An 18,887-nucleotide genomic window follows, 5' to 3' on the forward strand; every position below is an offset into this window, starting at 1 on the left:
CCCTGCAAAAACAAGTTAGACGTCCTCTACTTTGTTGTTGCAAATTTTACGTGGCTGCTACGGGCTTAGCAAGAACCGTTCTTACCTACGCATCAAAACCACAACGATAGTTTGTCAAGTTGGTGCTGTTTTAACCTTCGCAAGGACCGGGCGTAGCCACACTCGGTTCAACTAAAGTTGGAGAAACTGACACCCGCCAGCCACCTGTGTGCAAGCACGTCGGTAGAACCAGTCTCGCGTAAGCGTACGCGTAATGTCGGTCCGGGCCGCTTCATCCAACAATACCGCCGAACCAAAGTATGACATGCTGGTAAGCAGTGTGACTTATATCACCCACAACTCACTTGTGTTCTACTCGTGCATATGACATCTACGCATAAAACCTGGCTCGGATGCCACTGTTGGGGAACGTAGTAATTTAAAAAAAATCCTACGCACACGCAAGATCATGGTGATGCATAGCAACGAGAGGGGAGAGTGTTGTCCACGTACCCTCGTAGACCGAAAGAGGAAGCGTTACCACAACGCGGTTGATGTAGTCGTACGTCTTCACGATCCGACCGATCAAGTACCGAACGCACGGCACCTCCGAGTTCAGCACACGTTCAGCCCGATGACGTCCCTCGAACTCCGATCCAGCCGAGCGTTGAGGGAGAGTTTCGTCAGCACGACGGCGTGGTGACGATGATGATGTTGTACCGACGCAGGGCTTCGCCTAAGCACCGCTACAGTATTATCGAGGTGGACTATGGTGGAGGGGGCACCGCACACGGCTAAAATATCAACAGATCAATTGTTGTGTCTGTAGGGTGCCCCCTGCCCCCGTATATAAAGGAGCAAGGGGGGAGAGGCGGCCGGCCAGGAGGGGCGCGCCAGGAGGAGTCCTACTCCCACCGGGAGTAGGACTCCCTCCCTTTTCCTTGTTGGATTAGGAGAGGAGAAGGAAGGAGAGAGAGGGGGAAAGGAAAGGGGGGGCACCGCCCCCCTCCTTGTCCAATTCGGACTTGGGGGGAGGGGCGCGCGGCTGCCCCTTGGCCGCCTCTCCTCTTCCACCAATTGGGCCCATGAGGCCCAATAACCTCCGGGGGGTTCCGGTAACCCCCCGGTACTCCGGTATATATCCGATAACCCCCGGAACCATTCCGTTGTCCGAATATAGTCGTCCAATATATCAATCTTCATGTCTCAACCATTTCGAGACTCCTCGTTATGTCCGTGATCACATCCGGGACTCCGAACAACCTTCGGTACATCAAAACATATAAACTCATAATATAACTGTCATCGAAACTTTAAGCGTGCGGACCCTACGGGTTCGAGAACTATGTAGACATGACCGAGACACGTCTCCGGTCAATAACCAATAGCAGAACCTGGATGCTCATATTGGCTCCCACATATTCTACGAAGATCTTTATCGGTCAGACCGCATAACAACATACGTTGTTCCCTTTGTCATCGGTATGTTACTTGCCCGAGATTCGATCGTCGGTATCTCAATACCTAGTTCAATCTCGTTACTGGCAAGTCTCTTTACTCGTTCTGTAATACATCATCCCGCAACTAACTCATTAGTTGCAATGCTTGCAAGGCTTAAGTGATGTGCATTACCCAGTGGGCCCAGAGATACCTCTCCGACAATCGGAGTGACAAATCCTAATCTCGAAATACGCCAACCCAACAAGTACCTTTGGAGACACCTGTAGAGCACCTTTATAATCACCCAGTTACGTTGTGACGTTTGGTAGCACACAAAGTGTTCCTCCGGTAAGCGGGAGTTGCATAATCTCATAGTCATAGGAACATGTATAAGTCATGAAGAAAGCAATAGCAGAATACTAAACGATCATGTGCTAAGCTAACGGAATGGATCAAGTCAATCACATCATTCTCCTAATGTTGTGATCCCGTTTAATCAAATGACAACTCATGTCAATGGCTAGGAAACATAACCATCTTCGATCAACGAGCTAGTCAAGTAGAGGCATACTAGTGACACTCTGTTTGTCTATGTATTCACACAAGTATTATGTTTCTGGTTAATACAATTCTAGCATGAATAATAAAAATTTATCATGATATAAGGAAATAAATAATAACTTTATTATTGCCTCTAGGGCATATTTCCTTCACAAGATGCAACGAGATAAGACACGCACTCAAGGCAAAAGCTTTCACGGAGCCACAAAAGAAATAACATAAGAAGGACAAGGTGGACGTGAAAGAAAGGATATCATCTAGAGATGTAATTTCTCTCAAGTGTATAAGGTTCTAAGTAGACGAAATCATGATGATATATATCTACAAAGAAGGATGTACACCCGAAATAGTTACGACACAAAGGAACAAGATATACAAAAGGAAGTCATACATATACCAATAAGATATTTGCTTGGAAGCATAGCACATGGCTAGATATGGTCTTATAGTATATAAATGAATTCCTACCACACACCCATCAAAGACATCACAACTAGCAACATGAGATCATCGTTGAGATGCTTTGAGAAAGGAAACAAGTATCACAAGATGGAATGAATATCATGCCAAGATGCAACCTACACAAGGTTGAATGCAAGAAAAGAATGCATGAGTAGATACTTGTTACCGAGATATCATTGGAAGGATGTAGAAGAAACCAATTGAAGGTAGTAGATAGTAGTTCATTGAGCATCCTAGCTTGACTCCAATAAGCACATGGTGGCACCACCTTCCTTGTGAGTGAGCCGAGCATCCAATGCCTCTCCAATTGTTCCTAGAACAACAACACAAACAAAATGGTACCAAAACTCATTGGGACCAAAGAGTTAGAAACTCCAATATACAAAGGACAAACTCCACATAAATATGTGCATATAGATAAGGAAATGAATTTCATGCACATCTCATCCAATTTGAGACTTGGTGGAGTCTCCCCTATATATTGGGTCAAAGAAGGAAAGCATGCCAAAGAAACTACATGAAGTTAATATGCATGCTCAATACTTTAAAGAACCGATACCAATTGACAAAGAAATACCAAGTGAAGAAGAGATACCAAAAATTAAATCAACACTTGTAGGATATCAAATGAAACATACATCAAGGAATGAGATATCCAATGATACACGCAAAAAGAAAGATGTCAAACTCCGAAAAGAGAGAATGGTTCCAGACAAACCAAGTGCTCTACAAAGTTTCATGGTGGAACAAAGTATCAAAAAGAAACAGTTTGCATTCCACCAACATACACTTGATAAGGATCACAAGGTGAGCATTCTAAGAAAAATATGATAGCTCCCCCAAGAATTGTGCATTATAGAGAATTTGCATTTGAATACAAAAAGCACAAGATGGGATCACCACTTCCACTATATCTATACAAACACTAGACAAGCTCAAGGAAATAACAAGATCCACAAGTGGTATGGGATACAATGGGAGTTGACACAATCCTAGGCACGAGATAAGGCAAATAAAAGCAGAGGCCAATGTAAAGATGATCAATAATTTCTACCACACATAAGTGAGTACCAATTGTCATAAGACAAGAAGTATTTGGAAATAATTCCCGTTGGTAGATAGCAAGGATATCCAACATCATCTTCACACCAAACACAAGCAAATTGCAACTTGTAGAGCTAACATGCCACCTAGGAACAAGATAATCTACAATATCAACACTAGGTGACAATATCTCAAATGTACACATTTTCTAGGCTAGTAATATACATAGCATATTACTCCCCATAATGTGATACCAATTAAAGAAAACTTAACAAGAGGCAATAAGAGGATCCAACAAGAGATAACTAATGGACTATTTAGAATTTGAATTTCTCATGAGAAGACATACCACATAGTGACTAGATAAGCTTGCAATATCAATACTAGGTGGTATTCCTCATGTACACACATTTATGGGACCGTGAGGTGCACAAAGCACATCACTCCCCCAAAATGGGATATTCCATTAATCTCTCACAAGAGCCAACTAAGATACAAACAAGATGCATAAAGGTTCAACACAACACAGAAATGTACATGATGTGCAAACCAACAAGCAAATTGGAAGCACAACATATACACACACATGGAAGGTATAAAACCGAAACATGCAAAGGGGCAAGTAACTTTCAATGTAAGCAATTTAAGTACAAGTTACCGCAAGGAGGCACATTGGATATAAGATATAAACCTTATGATTCAATTGACTTGGCTTGCGACAATAAGAGTGATGAAGTACCCTTAATTCTTCATAATGTAGCCAAGTCTCCAATGCCCTCCAACAACACCTATTGATCAAGTTCGAGCTAGATGGTCCCCAACCAAATTGGGTCCTAAGAGGTTAGTCACAATAGGCTTGGCTACCCAAATGGTTCTTTTCCTGACACCACTTTGAGTACCAACAAATTTAGCAAACACATTTCCAACCTTATCCTTCCCAAGAGAATAGATATCATCAATAATAATTGGGTTGGGTAAGTTACCACTAGTGCATGAGGAAGCAAGGTGACCTTTCTCACGACATAGGTGGCAACGTCTACTCTTCACTATCTTCTCACTTTATTTCTCAACTTGAGAAGCATTAGCTTGAGGTTTCTTGGGAAGAGGCCTTTCTTCAACTTGACGTTGAGAATGAGAGTGAACTTGTGGCCGCTTCCCTTGTTGCTTGTCACTAATGGCCTTCTTCTTCAAAGGGCAAGATCTAACATGATGCCCTTCAATTTTGCACTTGAAGCAAAAGATCTTGGCCGAATTCTTGACTTGTTGTTGGCCCTTCTTCTTGTTGCGCTTGGACTTCTTCTTCTTATTAGAGTTGAATCCAAGTCCACCTTTGTCATTGGGGGATTTTTGCACGCTCAAGATGTTGTTGAGTGTAAATTTCCCTTCATGACACTTTTCCAAGTCTTTCTTCAAAGAAGTGACTTGGGCCTTGAGCTCTTTGATTTCCTCTACATGGTTAGTCTCAACACAAATACTAGAGGAAGTATAAGCTTCATCGTTAGAGCAACAAGGCAAGGAAAGCAATTCATCACAAGATGTACCAACATTGTGAGTAGATGAATTACAAGGACTAGCACATGGCAATATAGCATTTTGACTAGAAGTAGTGCTAGTATTCACATGAGGCTCACTATATGTTACCTTAGCAATCATGGCCTCATGAGCTATCTTTAGCACATTATGGGATACTAGAAGATCATCATGAGAGCTTGAGAGCTTTTCATGGCTTTCTTCCAATTTCTCATACTTGTTAGATAGCAACTCAAGTTGAGCCCGAAGCTCAACATTCTCCTTCAAAATGGATGCTTCACACGTAATAGAGTTAGTAGCACAAACATCATCAATAATAGGAAGAGGAGAAGGCAACTTTACAAGCTCTTTTGAATATGAAGCTTTAAGTTGTGCATGAGACTCGGTGAGTTTGATGAGCTCACCCTTGATGACCCTTGAGCCATTTTCGAGGTGCTCAAAATCCTCAAGGAGTCTAGCATGAGCAACTTCAAGCTTAGCATTTTTAGTTTCAAAAACATTGGCCACCTCAAGAGCTCTATCATGAGATTCCTTCACTCTAGATAATTCTAGAGCAAAAGTCTCCTCAAGAGATCCCTTGGTGGTTTGTTCAAGTTCAAGAGCTTGAGAGAGGTCCGCAATCTCATTAGCGTAATCACGCTCATGACCTTCAATTTTATCAATGGTGACCTCATGCTCGTCAAGACGAGATTCCAACTCATCAATATATTTCTTTCCCTCAATAGCAATAAACATGATTTCCATGAAGTTGGAGCGAGCAATTTTATTCTTAAGAAGAGCTTTAAAAATCATTTCCCCCTTAATTTTTAAGGAGGCAACATCATCATTCTCTTCATCATAATCGACATCATCATCACAAGATATATTGGGATTCAAGGTGGGAGATACCTTTGAAGCCTTGGCCATAAGGCAAAAAGCAATAGATGATGATGTAGGATCCCTTGAAGCACCATTCAAGACCACATCTTGTTCCATGGAGTGTTGGGTTTCCTCTACATTGTTAGCACAACAACTCGAGGAACTACATGCATTTTTATCATGGCAACAAGATATAGCAAGCATATCATCATGAGATTTATTCAAGCAATTTCTACAAGATATGCAAGGACTATCAACACAAGCATGTGAAACATTTGGAGTGCTCTAAGTGCTAAAGTCCAAAGATGAATCATTGCAATAAGAAAGTGATGAAGGATTATCAACAATAAGCCCACTATCATCATTGCAATGAACACCACTACTCACCATGTATTACCTTGTGGCAAACCACATGTAGGTGAAGTGGAAGAAGTTGGGAACGCAACACGGCCGGAGGTGGAGGGAAAACAATCATCCTTACAAATCTTGGACACGCCATATTTATCTTGAAGCTTTGTCCACAACTCATGAGCATCCCGGAACGGCATGAGTTGAAATATAACTACATTGCTCAAAGCATCGAAAATCACATTAGAAGCTTGAGCATTGAGATAAGAGTTTTTCTCATCCTCTAAAGATAATCTTTGGGGGTCCTTTGGAGGAGAAAACCCCATATCTACAATTCGCTCTAAATTTGGGTCCATGACCCTAAAGAGATTAAGCATGCGAATTACCCAAACATCAAAATTTGTGCCATCGAAACTAAGAGTGTCAGAGATCCTAATCCCCTAGTCGACATCTTTACTCTCTAGGCGGTTAAGCCTAACAAAGAGAGATGAGGCTCTGATACCAATTGAAAGATTGTGGATGTCGCCTAGAGGGGGGTGAATAGGCGCTTTAAAATAATTACGGTTTAGGCTTGAATAAATGCGGAATAAACCTTGCGATTAATTTGTCAAGCACAAAACCTACAACAACTAGGCTCACCTATGTGCACCAACAACTTATGCTAAGCAAGATAAACTACTAGGTGATAGCAAGATATATGACAAGAAACAATATGGCTATCACAAAGTAAAGTGCATAAGTAAAGGGCTCGGGTAAGAGATAACTGAGGCACGCGGAGACGACGGTGTATCCCGAAGTTCACACCCTTGCGGATGCTAATCTCCGTTTGGAGCGGTGTGGAGGTACAATGCTCCCCAAGAAGCCACTAGGGCCACCGTAATCTCCTCACGCCCTCGCACAATGCAAGATGTCGTGATTCCACTAAGGGACCCTTGAGGGCGGTCACCGAACCCGTACAAATGACAACCCTTGGGGGCGGTCACCGAACCCGTACACTTTGGCAACCCTTGGGGGCGGTCACTGGTACCCGTCAAATTGCTCGGGGCGATCTCCACAACCTAATTGGAGACCCCGGCGCTTGCCCGGAGCTTTACACCACAATGATTGAGCTCCGAACACCACCAACCGTCTAGGGCGCCCAAGCACCCAAAAGGAACAATCTCAAGGGTACCAAGCACCCAAGAGTAATAAACTTCTCAACTTGTAACTTCCACGTATCACCATGGAGAACTCAAACCGATGCACCAAATGCAATGGCAAGGGCACACGGAGTGCCCAAGTCCTTCTCTCCCAAATCCCACCGAAGCAACTAATGCTAGGGAGGAAATGAGAGGAAGAACGAAGAAGAGAACACAAAGAACTCCAAGATCTAGATCCAAAGGGTTCCCCTCACATAGAGGAGAAAGTGATTGGTGGAAATGTGGATCTAGATCTCCTCTCTCTTTTCCCCCCAAAACTAGCAAGAATCCATGGAGGGATTGAGAGTTAGCAAGCTCGAAGAAGGTCAACAATGGGGGAAGAACACGAGTTCAAAGGATAAGGTTCATTGGGGAAGAAGACCCCCTTTTATAGGTGGGGAAAAATCCAACCGTTATGCTCACAGCCCGCACAGAGCGGTATTACCACTCCACGAGCGGTACTACCTCTAGAAGAGCGGTACTACCGCTTAGCATGGTCAAAATAGCCCAACGAGAGAGAAAAACACGAGTTGAAGATCTGCCAGAGAGGTAGTACCGCTCGGGGAGAGGTAGTACCGCTTATAAGAGGTACTACCACTCGAGGGTAGAGGTAGTACCGCTTATAAGAGGTACTACCGCTCGTGGGGAGAGGTAGTACTGCTTATAAGAGGTACTACCGCTCGAGGGGAGAGGTACTACCGCTTATAAGAGGTACTACCGCTCGAGGGGAGAGGTAGTACCGCTTATAAGTTGTACAACCGCTCAACTACCGCGAAACCCGACACGATAAATGCAAGACAAAATCTAGGCGGTAGCAGAGCGGTACTACCGCTTGACGCTACAAGCGGTACTACCGCTGCCGACCACGGTACTACCGCAGGGAGAAAACCAGAACTGCCATAACTTCTTCATATGAGCTCCGAATTGAGCAAACTCAAGCTTGTTGGATAGAGGAAGACGAGTAGCATCAAAACAGCCATAACTTATCCATATGATTATAGTAAGAAGAGGCAGGGGAGGTATGCCTAGGATATAGAGGAGTGAACCCTCCATTAGAGAAGAACCCGCATAACCTCCAACATCGAAAACATCATAGAAGATGCATGAGTGAACTCTGTTTTCGATGAACTCGAGCTTGTCATCAAGATGACCATAAGCTCCAAAACTCACAAAGAGAAACACCAAACAAGAACCAAGAAAGATGATGCAAGGATGCAATGGTTTGAGCTATCTATGAACGATACGATCAAGTTTCTCATCAAGACCCCCCTTGATAGTACGGCAATCGATCCTATAACCCGGTCTCCCAACTACCACCATGAGACCGGTAAAATAGAAAACCTATCAAGGGCAAACCTGTGTCTTGCACAAAGTCCACTTGAGCTAGATGTAGACGATCTTGACTTCCTCAAGTTGGACCACCTTTCTTGATTGCGTTGGCTCGGTGAAGACTAGTAGGTTGCTCCCCCATACTCCACTATGGGTGAGCCACTCTTCGGCACATCTTCACAAATCCATTGTCACCACAATGGATGGCAAGCTTCAAGCACTTGATGTCTTTGTGATGCATCACTTGAACTTGCACACCGCAACCTAACCCCACAAAGAACTCTCATGAAGACCATGGGTTAGTACACAAAGCGTAATTGATAATTCTTACCATACCATGGGATCGCTTGATCCCTCTCGGTACATCTTCTACGCTGTGTGTGTTGATCAACTTGATTCACTCTTTGACTTAGTCTTGATCAACCTCTCACAAGACCAATCTTTAGGTAATTCCTTGAATAGCACCTTGGTCTACACAAAATCTCCTTGAAACCAACACATGTACTCCAAGAAATGCCTATGGACAAAACCTTCAAATATAACTCAAGGCAACCATTAGTCCATAGAGATTGTCATCAATTACCAAAACCAAACATGGGGGCACCACATGTTCTTTCAATCTCTCCCATTTTGGTAATTGATGACAATCACTTTCAAGAGAGTTTATACAAGGAAGGAATTATGCATCACCATGCAATGCAACAACCAAAATTGCATGCGTGAGAGATGCAAATGCTAAGGAACAAAACCAAAGCAAGAGGAGATAACTCTCTAAACTACTCCACAAAACTCTCTGAAACTTCTCCCCCATTGGCATCGATTGCCAAAATGGGCGAAAAGCTTAGAAGGCCAATATAAATTGTGGTCCTCCATAAATTGTGTATTTCTCAACAAGAGAGTGGAATGCAATACACATATCCGACGATAAATACTTAGAGGAAGACAAACTATATTGAGGCCCAAAGATTGCAAAAGAATGATATGCCACAAAGACATAACAAAGAGAGAAACAAGCAATCAAGCAATCAAAAGATACCAATTGAAGCAAGCTATCAAAAGATACCAATTGAACCAACTAGACCAATGATCCTACGTGCCACATGAATAAAAGATATTATGACAAGAGTAGAGCAGTGTTCTAAAGAAACTAGAGAAGCTCCCCATAATTTGTGAACATCAAGAATTTTTGTATTTGGATACAGAGTGCACAAAATAGGATCATAGCTCCCCCAAAATCAATAGAAACTTACAACAAGAGCAAGTGAGCATATAGGAAACTAAGCCTAGTACTTGCAACAAACACATGGTTGAGCAACAAGTAAAAGAGGCAACTTAAGAATGAGCTCAACAAAAATGATGTGTGTGAGTCAAGGCAATGCACTTGAGAAGACTAATGTATGAATGAGCATTAAGCATCAATAAAGTTTTGAAAGAATGAGGCACACGGTGCAAGGCCTATCATTCCCACACACAACAAGCAAATGGGTTCACAAGCTTACTAATAAGCATATAAAGAACCAATGCTTGTGATAACTCGTGGTGAAGATAGAAGATGAAAGCCTCATCAAGACGAGGGATACCAATTAAGATGGCAAAAGCCTCGTAAAGACAAGCATGAGGAAAATAATCTTCACCACACAAGAGTGCATCAAGATGCAACGAGATAAGACACGCACTCAAGGCAAAAGCTTTCACGGAGCCACAAAAGAAATAACATAAGAAGGACAAGGTGGACGTGAAAGAAAGGATATCATCTAGAGATGCAATTTCTCTCAAGTGTATAAGGTTCTAGGTAGACGAAATCATGATGATATATATCTACAAAGAAGGATGTACACCCGAAATAGTTACGACACAAAGGAACAAGATATACAAAAGGAAGTCATACATATACCAATAAGATATTTGCTTGGAAGCATAGCACATGGCTAGATATGGTCTTATAGTATATAAATGAATTCCTACCACACACCCATCAAAGACATCACAACTAGCAACATGAGATCATCGTTGAGATGCTTTGAGAAAGGAAACAAGTATCACAAGATGGAATGAATATCATGCCAAGATGCAACCTACACAAGGTTGAATGCAAGAAAAGAATGCATGAGTAGATACTTGTTACCGAGATATCATTGGAAGGATGTAGAAGAAACCAATTGAAGGTAGTAGATAGTAGTTCATTGAGCATCCTAGCTTGACTCCAATAAGCACATGGTGGCACCACCTTCCTTGTGAGTGAGCCGAGCATCCAATGCATCTCCAATTGTTCCTAGAACAACAACACAAACAAAATGGTACCAAAACTCATTGGGACCAAAGAGTTAGAAACTCCAATATACAAAGGACAAACTCCACATAAATATGTGCATATAGATAAGGAAATGAATTTCATGCACATCTCATCCAATTTGAGACTTGGTGGAGTCTCCCCTATATATTGGGTCAAAGAAGGAAAGCATGCCAAAGAAACTACATGAAGTTAATATGCATGCTCAATACTTTAAAGAACCGATACCAATTGACAAAGAAATACCAAGTGAAGAAGAGATACCAAAAATTAAATCAACACTTGTAGGATATCAAATGAAACATACATCAAGGAATGAGATATCCAATGATACACGCAAAAAGAAAGATGTCAAACTCCGAAAAGAGAGAATGGTTCCAGACAAACCAAGTGCTCTACAAAGTTTCATGGTGGAACAAAGTATCAAAAAGAAACAGTTTGCATTCCACCAACATACACTTGATAAGGATCACAAGGTGAGCATTCTAAGAAAAATATGATAGCTCCCCCAAGAATTGTGCATTATAGAGAATTTGCATTTGAATACAAAAAGCACAAGATGGGATCACCACTTCCACTATATCTATACAAACACTAGACAAGCTCAAGGAAATAACAAGATCCACAAGTGGTATGGGATACAATGGGAGTTGACACAATCCTAGGCACGAGATAAGGCAAATAAAAGCAGAGGCCAATGTAAAGATGATCAATAATTTCTACCACACATAAGTGAGTACCAATTGTCATAAGACAAGAAGTATTTGGAAATAATTCCCGTTGGTAGATAGCAAGGATATCCAACATCATCTTCACACCAAACACAAGCAAATTGCAACTTGTAGAGCTAACATGCCACCTAGGAACAAGATAATCTACAATATCAACACTAGGTGACAATATCTCAAATGTACACATTTTCTAGGCTAGTAATATACATAGCATATTACTCCCCATAATGTGATACCAATTAAAGAAAACTTAACAAGAGGCAATAAGAGGATCCAACAAGAGATAACTAATGGACTATTTAGAATTTGAATTTCTCATGAGAAGACATACCACATAGTGACTAGATAAGCTTGCAATATCAATACTAGGTGGTATTCCTCATGTACACACATTTATGGGACCGTGAGGTGCACAAAGCACATCACTCCCCCAAAATGGGATATTCCATTAATCTCTCACAAGAGCCAACTAAGATACAAACAAGATGCATAAAGGTTCAACACAACACAGAAATGTACATGATGTGCAAACCAACAAGCAAATTGGAAGCACAACATATACACACACATGGAAGGTATAAAACCGAAACATGCAAAGGGGCAAGTAACTTTCAATGTAAGCAATTTAAGTACAAGTTACCGCAAGGAGGCACATTGGATATAAGATATAAACCTTATGATTCAATTGACTTGGCTTGCGACAATAAGAGTGATGAAGTACCCTTAATTCTTCATAATGTAGCCAAGTCTCCAATGCCCTCCAACAACACCTATTGATCAAGTTCGAGCTAGATGGTCCCCAACCAAATTGGGTCCTAAGAGGTTAGTCACAATAGGCTTGGCTACCCAAATGGTTCTTTTCCTGACACCACTTTGAGTACCAACAAATTTAGCAAACACATTTCCAACCTTATCCTTCCCAAGAGAATAGATATCATCAATAATAATTGGGTTGGGTAAGTTACCACTAGTGCATGAGGAAGCAAGGTGACCTTTCTCACGACATAGGTGGCAACGTCTACTCTTCACTATCTTCTCACTTTATTTCTCAACTTGAGAAGCATTAGCTTGAGGTTTCTTGGGAAGAGGCCTTTCTTCAACTTGACGTTGAGAATGAGAGTGAACTTGTGGCCGCTTCCCTTGTTGCTTGTCACTAATGGCCTTCTTCTTCAAAGGGCAAGATCTAACATGATGCCCTTCAATTTTGCACTTGAAGCAAAAGATCTTGGCCGAATTCTTGACTTGTTGTTGGCCCTTCTTCTTGTTGCGCTTGGACTTCTTCTTCTTATTAGAGTTGAATCCAAGTCCACCTTTGTCATTGGGGGATTTTTGCACGCTCAAGATGTTGTTGAGTGTAAATTTCCCTTCATGACACTTTTCCAAGTCTTTCTTCAAAGAAGTGACTTGGGCCTTGAGCTCTTTGATTTCCTCTACATGGTTAGTCTCAACACAAATACTAGAGGAAGTATAAGCTTCATCGTTAGAGCAACAAGGCAAGGAAAGCAATTCATCACAAGATGTACCAACATTGTGAGTAGATGAATTACAAGGACTAGCACATGGCAATATAGCATTTTGACTAGAAGTAGTGCTAGTATTCACATGAGGCTCACTATATGTTAGCATATGGACATTTGATACGTCTCCAACGTATCTATAATTTATGAAGTATTCATGCTATTATATTATCTGTTTTGGATGTTTATAGGCTTTACTAAACACTTTTATATTATTTTTGGGACTAACCTATTAACCGGAGGCCCAGCCCAAATTGTCGTTTTCTTGCCTATTTCAGTGTTTCGAAGAAAAGGAATATCAAACGGAGTCCAAACGGAATGAAACCTTCGGGAGAGTTATTTTTGGAACGGAAGCAATCCAGGAGACTTGGAGTAGACGTCAGGGAAGCTTCGAGGAAGCCACGAGGCAGGGAGGCGCGCCCTACCCCCTGGGTGCGCCCCCACCCTCGTGGGCCCCTCGTGGCTCCCCTGACCGACTTCTTTCGCCTATATATGTCCATATACCCTAAAAACATCGAGGAGCAGAATAGATCGGGAGTTCCGCCGCCGCAAGCCTCTGTAGCCACCAAAAACCAATCGGGACCCTGTTCCGGCACCCTGCCGGAGGGGGGATCCCTCTCTAATGGCCATCTTCATCATCCCGGCGCTCTCCATGATGAGGAGGGAGTAGTTCACCCTTGGGGCTGAGGGTATGTACCATTAGCTATGTGTTTGATCTCTCTCTCCCGTGTTCTTGAGGTGGTACGATCTTGATGTATCGCGAGCTTTGCTATTATAGTTGGATCTTATGATGTTTCTCCCCCTCTACTCTCTTGTAATGGATTGAGTTTTCCCTTTGAAGTTATCTTATCGGATTGAGTCTTTAAGGATTTGAGAACACTTGATGTATGTCTTGCATGTGCTTATCTGTGGTTACAATGGGATATTCACGTGATCTACTTGATGTATGTTTTGGTGATCAACTTGCGGGTTCAGTGACCTTGTGAACTTATGCATAGGGGTTGGCACGCGTTTTCGTCTTGACTCTCCGGTAGAAACTTTGGGGCACTCTTTGAAGTTCTTTGTGTTGGTTGAATAGATGAATCTGAGATTGTGTGATGCATATCGTATAATCATACCCACGGACACTTGAGGTGACATTGGAGTATCTAGGTGACATTAGGGTTTTGGTTGATATGTGTCTTAAGGTGTTATTCTAGTACGAACTCTTGAATAGATCGATCCGAAAGAATAACTTTGAGGTGGTTTCGTACCCTACAATAATCTCTTCGTTTGTTCTCCGCTATTAATGACTTTGGAGTGACTCTTTGTTGCATGTTGAGGGATAGTTATATGATCCAATTATGTTATTATTGTTGAGAGAACTTGCACTAGTGAAAGTATGAACCCTAGGCCTTGTTTCCTAGCATTGCAATACCGTTTACGCTCACTTTTATCGCTTGCTACCTTGCTGTTTTTATATTTTCAGATTATAAAAACCTGTATCTACCATCCATATTGCACTTGTATCACCATCTCTTCGCCAAACTAGTGCACCTATACAATTTACCATTGTATTGGGTGTGTTGGGGACACAAGAGACTCTTTGTTATTTGGTTGTAGGGTTGCTTGAGAGAGACCATCTTCATCCTACGCCTCCCACGGATTGATAAACCTTAGGTCATCCACTTGAGGGAAATTTGCTACTGTCCTACAAACCTCTGCACTTGGAGGCCCAACAACGTCTACAAGAAGAAGGTTGTGTAGTAGACATCAACACTGGACTTGATCCTGCGTTTTACTTGGATATAAGCACAAACGTGTTGACGTACATCCAACATGTTCGTTCCCTTGCATTGCAGACTTTTCTTATGGCAATTGTTATTAGGTGACCAAGTCTATATATGTATTAATGTGTCACCCATCAATTGGCAGATGCATCAATGGAATAATGCTAGTACAATAAGCTTTATTCATATAGCATCTGTTTCATGACAAACTGGATGGTTTAGTGTATGGTAATACTCATATGCTAATTAGCCCAAGATATTACATGGCTAATAACTGCCACACTGATTAAACAAAATTGTATGATGGTTACTCCTAATTTACTGATTAACATATTACTAATACATCGACTAAGCACATGAATTTAGCTGCAACCATGACAAACTTTCTCCCATATATTCATGTAATTAAATGCATCTCGTAGATATTTTCATATTGTAAGTTCAATTAGAAATCTGTGGAGTTGGTTTTGATGCCTCTAATTTGTTCAAAAATGGGAACCGTAATTTTTGGTTAACATGTATACTTGTGAAGCTGAGATCAAAACCGAAGCCGTAAAAAAATCGTTCTCTCATATTGGTGATGTCTCAAATATCCTATAAGTTATGTAAAAGTATTTTAACTTTTTCTATAGAATTTTGCCTGATCTTTTAATTGACATTCTAATTTTGTATCAACGTTGCATTTTAAAATCAGATTCTATTTTTTGTGATTCAAGTTAACTATGAAGAATGGAGTTAAGTGATTTTTCAGTGAAAAAATTGATGCATGTAAGAATTTTAAATCAGTAGTCCGAAACAAGTGACGAAACTAAAATACCTTATTTTACAAACTGAACAATGCTGGATGGAGAGAGCTAGTGTGATTATGGACATGGTGCATGCTTTCAATGTAGTTAACGCTTCAAACGACATGCTCCGCGGCCATCTTCTAATTAAGTACTAGCATGGTGTAGTTATTGTGGTGCAGCTGGCCATTTGGACTGACATGTTAATCAATGCACGTCTTCAATGCGCGAGTCTGCCTTCTGGGCCATCTCCTGGCAAGGTCAGAAGTAATACAAGAGCTGTACTAATTCTATGCGGTGGATGAAATTTATTATACAGGCTCGATGTATTAGAGCTGCACGAATCGCACGGAAACGGTCGGTCTTGATAACGACCTCGCGTGGCTGCATGTCCACTCATAATTTATCGCAAATATTGTTCATAGATAAACTTGATCATAAATCCATAATTCATCGGATCTCAGCAAACACACAGCAAAAGAATATTACATCAAATAGATCTCCAAGAACATCGAGGAGAACTTTGTATTGAGAACCAAAGAGAGAGAAGAAGCCATCTAGCTAATAACTATGGACCCGAAGGTCTGTGGTAAACTACTCACGCATCATCGGAGAGGCTATGGTGTTGATGTAGAAGCCCTCCGTGATCGATTCCCCCTCCGGCGGAGCGCCGGAAAAGGCCCCAAGATGGGATCTCACGGGTACAGAAGGTTGCGGCGGTGGAAAAGTGGTTTTGTGGCTCCCCTGGATGTTTTTAGGGTACAAGGGTATATATAGGCGAAAGAAGTACGTCGGTGGAGCTACGAGGGGCCCACGAGGGTGGGGGGCGCGCCTACCCCCTGGGCGCACCCTCCTTCCTCGTGGCCGCCTTGTTGCGTCTCTGACTTCCACTCCAAGTCTCCTGGATTGCGTTTGTTCCAAGAAAGATCCTCGCGAGGGTTTCGTTCCGTTTGGATTCCGTTTGATATTCCTTTTCTGCAAAATACTGAAATAGGCAAAAAACAGAAACTGGCACTAGGCCTCCGGTTAATAGGTTAGTCCCAAAAATAATATAAAAGAGCATATTAAAGCCCATTAAACATCCAAAATAGATAATATAATAGCATGGAACAATCAAAAATTATAGATACGTTGGAGACGTATTAGCGGTCCGATGAGTGTTGAGGCTCGCGGCGGGTATCGTTATTTCTGACCTTCACAAATGATTTGAGCAGATATGGGTATATCTACTTGATGAAGCATAAGTCTGAAACATTTGAAAAGTTCAAAGAATTTCAGAGTGAAGTGGAAAATCATTGTAACAAGAAAATAAAGTTTCTGTGATCTGATCGTGGAGGTGAATATTTGAGTTATGAGTTTGGTCTTCATTTGGAACAATGTGGAATAGTTTTGCAACTCATGCCACCTGGAACACCACAGCGTAATGGTGTGTCCGAACGTCGTAACCGTACTTTATTAGATATGGTGCGATCTATGATGTCTCTTACTGATTTACCGCTATCATTTTGGGGATATGCTTTAGAGACGGTTGCATTCACGTTAAATAGGGCACCATCTAAATCCGTTGAGACGACACCATATGAACTGTGGTTTGGCAAGAAACCGAAGTTGTCGTTTCTTAAAGTTTGGGGCTGCGATGCTTATGTGAAAAAGCTTCAACCTGATAAGCTCGAACCCAAATCGGAGAAATGTGTCTTAATAGGATACCCAAAGGAGACTGTTGGGTACACCTTCTATCACAGATCCGAAGGCAAGATATTCGTTTCTAAGAATGGATCCTTTCTAAAGAAGAAGTTTCTCTCGAAAGAAGTGAGTGGGAGGAAAGTATAACTTGATGAGGTAATTGTACCTTCTCCCGAACTGGAAAGTAGTTCATCACAGAAACCAGTTCCAGTGATTCCTACACCAATCAGTGAGGAAGCTAATGATGATGACCATGAAACTTCAGATCAAGTTACTACTGAACCTCGTAGGTCAACTAGAGTAAGATCCGCACCAGAGTGGTACGGTAATCCTGTTCTGGAGGCCATGTTACTTGACCATGACGAACCTATGAACTATGAGGAAGCGATGATGAGCCCAGATTTCGCGAAATGGCTTGAGGCCATGAAATCTGTGATGGGATCCATGTATGAGAACAAAGTGTGGACTTTGGTTGACTTGCCCGATGATCGGAAAGCAATAGAGAATAAATGGATCTTCAAGAAGAAGACTGACGCTGACAGTAATGTTACTGTCTACAAAGCTCGGCTTGTTGCGAAAGGTTTTTGACAAGTTCAAGGAGTTGACTACGATGAGACCTTCTCACCCGTAGTGACGCTTAAGTCTGTCCGAATCATGTTAGCAATTGCCGCATTTTATGATTATGAAATTTGGCAAATGGATGTCAAAGCTGCATTCTTTAATGGATACCTTAAAGAAGAGTTGTATATGATGCAACCAGAAGGTTTTGTCGATCCAAAAGGTGCTAACAAAGTGTGCAAGCTCCAGCGATCCATTTATGGACTGGTGCAAGCCTCTCGGAGTTGGAATATACGCTTTGATAGTGTGATTAAAGCATATGGTTTTATACAGACGTTTGGAGAAGCTTGTATTTACAAGAAAGTGAGTGGGAGCTCTGTAGCATTTCTGATATTATATGTGGATGACATATTGTTGATCGGAAATAATACAAAATTTCTGGATAGCATAAAAGGATACTTGAATAAGAATTTTTCAATGTAAGACCTTAGTGAAGCTACTTACATATTGGGCATCAAGATCTATAGAGATAGATCAAGACACTTGATAAGTTTTTTCAATAAGTACATACCTTGATAAGATTTTGAAGGAGTTCAAAATGGATCAGACAAAGAAGGAGTTCTTGCCTGAATTGTAAGGTATGAAGTTGAGTAAGACTCAAAACCCGACCATGGCTGAAGATAGAGAGGGAATGAAAGTCATTCCCTATACCTCAGCCATAGGTTTTATAAAGTATGGCATGTTGTATACCAGACCTATTGTGTACCTCGCCATGAGTTTGGCAAAGGGGTACAATAGTGATTCAGGAGTAGATCACTGGACAAC

This window comes from Triticum aestivum, chromosome 7D (assembly GCF_018294505.1).
Source record: "Triticum aestivum cultivar Chinese Spring chromosome 7D, IWGSC CS RefSeq v2.1, whole genome shotgun sequence".
Lineage (NCBI taxonomy): Eukaryota > Viridiplantae > Streptophyta > Magnoliopsida > Poales > Poaceae > Triticum > Triticum aestivum.